We start from the raw sequence: 7,327 nt of genomic DNA, 5'->3' as shown, positions 1-7,327 counted from the left end.
TTGATTCTAGATGCCCAGCACCAGCCGGAGGACTAAATAATGCTAGCAGAGGGAAATATGAGTCCTAGCTCACCTCTAGAGAAATACCCCGAAAGGAGACAGAGGCCCCCCACATGTATTGGCGGTGAATCAAGATGAAATAACAAACGTAGTATGAAAATAGGTTTAGCAAATTTGAGGTCCACTTACTACATAGCAGAAGACAGAAAGGGCACTTTCATGGTCAGCTGAAAACCCTATCAAAACACCATCCAGAAATTACTTTAAAACTCTGGCATTAACTCATAACACCAGAGTGGCAATTCCTGTTCACAAGAGCTTTCCAGACACAGTAACGAAACTACAGCTGTGAACTGGAACAAAAATGCAAAAACAAACATGGACAAGAGTCCAACTTATCTAGTAGTTGTCTAGGAGCAGGAACAAGCACAGAGAGGCTTCTGATAACATTGTTGACCGGCAAGCAACTAACAGAGCAGCAAGGTTATATAGCGACTCCCACATCTTGATGGGAACAGGTGAACAGAGAAGATGAAAACACCAGTTCAATTCCACCAGTAGCCACCGGGGGAGCCCAGAATCCAAATTCACAACAATACCCCCCCCTCAAGGAGGGGGCACCGAACCCTCACCAGAACCACCAGGGCGATCAGGATGGGCCCTATGAAAGGCACGAACCAGATCAGAGGCATGAACATCAGATGCATTCACCCAAGAATTATCCTCCTGGCCGTATCCCTTCCACTTGACCAGATACTGGAGTCTCCGTCTGGAAACACGAGAGTCCAAGATTTTCTCCACAACGTACTCCAACTCACCCTCAACCAACACCGGAGCAGGAGGCTCAACGGAAGGCACAACCGGTACCTCATACCTGCGCAATAATGACCGATGAAAAACGTTATGAATAGAAAAGGATGCAGGGAGGTCCAAACGAAAGGAAACAGGGTTAAGAATCTCCAATATCTTATACGGGCCGATGAACCGAGGCTTAAACTTAGGAGAAGAGACCCTCATAGGGACAAAACGAGAAGACAACCACACCAAATCCCCAACACAAAGCCGAGGACCAACACGACGGTGGCGGTTGGCAAAAAGCTGAGTCTTCTCCTGGGACAACCTCAAATTGTCCACCACCTGCCCCCAGATCTGATGCAATCTCTCCACCACAGCATCCACTCCAGGACAATCCGAAGATTCCACCTGACCAGAGGAAAATCGAGGATGAAACCCCGAATTACAGAAAAACGGGGACACCAAAGTGGCAGAGCTGGCCCGATTATTGAGAGCGAACTCTGCCAATGGCAAAAAAGCAACCCAATCATCCTGGTCAGCAGACACAAAACACCTCAGATATGTCTCCAGGGTCTGATTAGTCCGCTCGGTCTGGCCATTCGTCTGAGGATGGAAAGCGGACGAAAAAGACAAATCTATGCCCATCCTAGCACAGAATGCCCGCCAAAATCTAGACACGAATTGGGTCCCTCTGTCAGAAATGATATTCTCAGGAATACCATGCAAACGAACAACATTTTGAAAAAACAGAGGAACCAACTCGGAAGAAGAAGGCAACTTGGGCAGAGGAACCAAATGGACCATCTTAGAGAAACGGTCACACACCACCCAGATGACAGACATCTTCTGAGAAACAGGCAGATCTGAAATAAAATCCATCGAGATGTGCGTCCAAGGCCTCTTAGGAATAGGCAAGGGCAACAATAATCCACTAGCCCGAGAGCAACAAGGCTTGGCCCGAGCACAAACGTCACAAGACTGCACAAAGCCTCGCACATCTCGTGACAGGGAAGGCCACCAGAAGGACCTTGCCACCAAATCCCTGGTACCAAAAATGCCAGGATGACCTGCCAACGCAGAAGAATGAACCTCAGAGATGACTCTACTGGTCCAATCATCAGGAACAAACAGTTTATCAGGTGGGCAACGATCCGGTCTATCCGCCTGAAACTCCTGCAAGGCCCGCCGCAGGTCTGGAGAAACGGCTGACAATATCACTCCATCCTTAAGGATACCTGTGGGCTCAGAGTTACCAGGCGAGTCAGGCTCAAAACTCCTAGAAAGGGCATCCGCCTTAACATTCTTAGAACCCGGTAGGTATGACACCACAAAATTAAACCGAGAGAAAAATAATGACCAGCGCGCCTGTCTAGGATTCAGGCGCCTGGCGGTCTCAAGATAAATCAAGTTTTTGTGGTCAGTCAATACCACCACCTGATGTCTGGCCCCCTCAAGCCAATGGCGCCACTCCTCAAAAGCCCACTTCATGGCCAAAAGCTCCCGATTCCCAACATCATAATTCCGCTCAGCGGGCGAAAATTTACGGGAAAAGAAGGCACAAGGCCTCATCACGGAGCAGTCAGAACTTTTCTGCGACAACACTGCCCCAGCTCCGATCTCAGAAGCGTCGACCTCAACCTGAAAAGGTAGAGCAACATCAGGCTGACGCAACACAGGGGCAGAGGAAAAACGGCGCTTAAGCTCCCGAAAGGCCTCCACAGCGTCAGGGGACCAATCAGCAACACCAGCACCCTTCTTAGTCAAATCGGTCAATGGTTTAGCAATATCCGAAAAACCAGCAATAAATCGACGATAAAAGTTAGCAAAGCCCAAAAACTTCTGAAGACCCCTAAGAGAAGAGGGCTGTGTCCAATCACAAATAGCTTGAACCTTGACAGGATCCATTTCAATGGAAGAGGGAGAAAAAATATATCCCAAAAAGGAAATCCTCTGTACCCCAAAAACACACTTAGAACCCTTCACACACAAAGAATTAGACCGCAAAACCTGGAAAACCCTCCTGACTTGCTGGACATGAGAGTCCCAGTCATCCGAAAAAATCAGAATATCATCCAGATACACAATCATAAATTTATCCAAATAATCGCGAAAAATATCATGCATAAAGGACTGGAAAACTGACGGAGCATTTACTCAAAGTGGCCCTCGGGCGTATTAAATGCGGTTTTCCACTCATCCCCCTGCCTGATTCGCACCAAATTATACGCCCCACGAAGGTCAATCTTAGAGAACCACTTGGCCCCCTTTATGCGAGCAAACAAATCAGTCAGCAACGGCAATGGGTATTGATATTTTACAGTGATTTTATTCAAAAGCCGATAATCAATACATGGTCTCAAAGAGCCGTCTTTTTTTGACACAAAGAAAAAACCGGCTCCTAAGGGAGATGACGATGGACGAATATGTCCCTTTTCCAAGGACTCCTTTATATATTCTCGCATAGCAGCATGTTCAGGCACAGACAGATTAAATAAACGACCCTTTGGGTATTTACTACCCGGGATTAAATCTATGGCACAATCGCACTCTCGGTGCGGAGGTAATGAACCAAGCTTGGATTCTTCAAAGACGTCACGATAGTCAGACAGGAACTCAGGAATTTCAGAGGGAATAGATGATGAAATGGAAACCACAGGTACATCCCCATGAGCCCCCTTACATCCCCAGCTCAACACAGACATAGCTCTCCAGTCAAGGACTGGGTTGTGAGATTGCAGCCAAGGCAATCCTAGCACCAAATCATCATGTAGATTATACAGCACCAGAAAGCGAATAATCTCCTGGTGATCCGGATTAATACGCATAGATACTTGTGTCCAGTATTGTGGTTTATTATTAGCCAATGGGGTGGAGTCAATCCCCTTCAGAGGAATAAGAGTCTCCAAAGGCTCTAAATCATACCCACAGCGTTTGGCAAAGGACCAATCCATAAGACTCAAAGCGGCGCCAGAGTCGACATAGGCGTCCGTGGTAATAGATGACAAAGAGCAAATCAGGGTCACAGATAGAATAAACTTAGACGGTAAGGTGCAAATGGAAACAGATTTATCAAGCTTTTTAGTGCGCTTAGAGCATGCTGATATAACATGAGTAGAATCACCACAATAGAAACACAACCCATTTTTCCGTCTAAAATTCTGCCGCTCGCTTCGGGACAGAATTCTATCACACTGCATACTCTCTGGCGACTTCTCAGTGGACACCGCCAGATGGTGCACTGGTTTGCGCTCCCGCAAACGCCTATCGATCTGAATAGCCATTGTCATGGACTCATTCAGACCCGCAGGCACAGGGAACCCCACCATAACATCCTTAATGGCATCAGAGAGACCCTCTCTGAAAGTCGCCGCCAGGGCGCACTCATTCCACTGAGTAAGCACAGACCATTTACGGAATCTTTGACAGTAAATTTCCGCTTCATCTTGCCCCTGAGATAGGGACATCAAAGTTTTTTCTGCCTGAAGCTCCAAATGAGGTTCGTCATAAAGCAACCCCAAGGCCAGAAAAAACGCATCCACATTGAGCAACGCAGGATCCCCTGGTGTCAATGAAAAAGCCCAGTCTTGAGGGTCGCCCCGGAGCAAGGAAATCACAATCCTGACCTGCTGTGCAGGGTCTCCGGCAGAGCGAAATTTCAGGGACAAAAATAATTTGCAATTATTTCGAAAATTCTGAAACCCAGATCTATTCCCCGAGAAAAATTCCGGCAAAGGAATTCTCGGCTCAGATATAGGTGCATGACAAACAAAGTCTTGCAAATTTTGTACCTTCGTGGCGAGATTATTCAAACCTGCAGTTACACTCTGAAGATCCATTACAAACAGGTGGACACAGAGCCATTCAAAGATTAGAAGGAGAAAAAAAAAAAAAAATTCTCAGCAGACTTCTTATTTCTCTCCTTTCTCAGCCAAGGATTTTAACCCTTTAGTGGGCCGGTCAAACTGTCATGTTCTCAATGGCAAGAGAACATAGCATCAGCATATATAGGAACTAGCTCTTGGAAGATGGGAACTGAGCTGACCATGAACTAAACCTAACACACAACTAGCAGTGGCCGGGTAGCATGCCTACGTTGATTCTAGATGCCCAGCACCAGCCGGAGGACTAAATAATGCTAGCAGAGGGAAATATGAGTCCTAGCTCACCTCTAGAGAAATACCCCGAAAGGAGACAGAGGCCCCCCACATGTATTGGCGGTGAATCAAGATGAAATAACAAACGTAGTATGAAAATAGGTTTAGCAAATTTGAGGTCCACTTACTACATAGCAGAAGACAGAAAGGGCACTTTCATGGTCAGCTGAAAACCCTATCAAAACACCATCCAGAAATTACTTTAAAACTCTGGCATTAACTCATAACACCAGAGTGGCAATTCCTGTTCACAAGAGCTTTCCAGACACAGTAACGAAACTACAGCTGTGAACTGGAACAAAAATGCAAAAACAAACATGGACAAGAGTCCAACTTATCTAGTAGTTGTCTAGGAGCAGGAACAAGCACAGAGAGGCTTCTGATAACATTGTTGACCGGCAAGCAACTAACAGAGCAGCAAGGTTATATAGCGACTCCCACATCTTGATGGGAACAGGTGAACAGAGAAGATGAAAACACCAGTTCAATTCCACCAGTAGCCACCGGGGGAGCCCAGAATCCAAATTCACAACACCAAAGGTACGTCCCCATGCATCCCCTTACATCCCCAGCTTAACACAGACATAGCTTTCCAGTCGAGGACTGGGTTATGAGATTGCAGCCATGGCAATCCAAGCACCAACACATCATGTAGATTATACAGCACAAGAAAGCGAATAATCTCCTGATGATCCGGATTAATTCGCATAGTTACTTGTGTCCAGTATTGTGGTTTATTACTAGCCAATGGGGTGGAGTCAATCCCCTTCAGAGGTATAGGAGTTTCAAGAGGCTCTAAATCATACCCACAGCGTTTGGCAAAGGACCAATCCATAAGACTCAAAGCGGCGCCAGAGTCGACATAGGCGTCCGCGGTAATAGATGATAAAGAACAAATCAGGGTCACAGATAGAATAAACTTAGACTGAAAAGTGCCAATTGAAACTGACTTATCAAGCTTCTTAGTGCGCTTAGAGCATGCTGATATAACATGAGTTGAATCACCACAATAAAAGCACAACCCATTTTTTCGTCTAAAATTCTGCCGTTCGCTTCTGGACAGAATTCTATCACATTGCATATTCTCTGGCGTCTTCTCAGTAGACACCGCCAAATGGTGCACAGGTTTGCGCTCCCGCAGACGTCTATCGATCTGGATAGCCATTGTCATGGACTCATTCAGACCCGCAGGCACAGGGAACCCCACCATAACATCCTTAATGGCATCAGAGAGACCCTCTCTGAAATTCGCCGCCAGGGCGCACTCATTCCACTGAGTAAGCACAGACCATTTACGGAATTTTTGGCAGTATATTTCAACTTCATCTTGCCCCTGAGATAGGGACATCAAGGCTTTTTCCGCCTGAAGCTCTAAATGAGGTTCCTCATAAAGCAACCCCAAGGCCAGAAAAAACGCATCCACATTGAGCAACGCAGGATCCCCTGGAGCCAATGCAAAAGCCCAATCTTGAGGGTCGCCCCGGAGCAAGGAAATCACAATCCTGACCTGCTGTGCAGGATCTCCAGCAGAGCGAGATTTCAGGGACAAAAACAACTTGCAATTATTTTTGAAATTTTGAAAGCAAGATCTATTCCCCGAGAAAAATTCAGGCAAAGGAATTCTAGGTTCAGATATAGGAACATGAACAACAAAATCTTGTAAATTTTGAACCTTCGTGGTGAGATTATTCAAACCTGCAGCTAAACTCTGAATATCCATTTTAAACAGGTGAACACAGAGCCATTCCAGGATTAGAAGGAGAGAGAGAGAGGAAGGCTGCAATATAGGCAGACTTGCAAGTGATTCAATTGAAAGCACACTCAGAACTGAAGGAAAAAAAAAAAAAAAAAAAATTTTCAGCAGACTTCTTTTTTCTCTCCTTTCTCTGCCAATTAATTTAACCCTTTGTAGGCCGGTCAAACTGTTATGGTTCTCAATGGCAAGAGAACATAGCCCAGCATACATATGAACTAGCTCTTGGAAGGATGGAAACTTAAACTGACCATGAACTAAACCTGCCGCACAACTAACAGTAGCCGGGTAGCGTAGCCTGCGTTTTATCCCTAGACGCTCAGCGCCAGCCGGAGGACTAACTAATCCTGGCAGAGGAAAATACAGTCCTGGCTCACCTCTAGAGAAATTTCCCCGAAAGGCAGACAGAGGCCCCCACATATATTGGCGGTGATTTTAGATGAAAATGACAAACGTAGTATGAAAATAGGTTTAGCAAAATCGAGGTCCGCTTACTAGATAGCAGGAAGACAGAAAGGGCACTTTCATGGTCAGCTGAAAACCCTATCAAAATACCATCCTGAAATTACTTTAAGACTCTAGTATTAACTCATAACATCAGAGTGGCAATTTCAGATCACAAGAG

Source organism: Ranitomeya variabilis, chromosome 1 (assembly GCF_051348905.1).
Source record: "Ranitomeya variabilis isolate aRanVar5 chromosome 1, aRanVar5.hap1, whole genome shotgun sequence".
NCBI lineage: Eukaryota > Metazoa > Chordata > Amphibia > Anura > Dendrobatidae > Ranitomeya > Ranitomeya variabilis.
Note: the sequence above shows the minus strand (reverse complement) of the source record.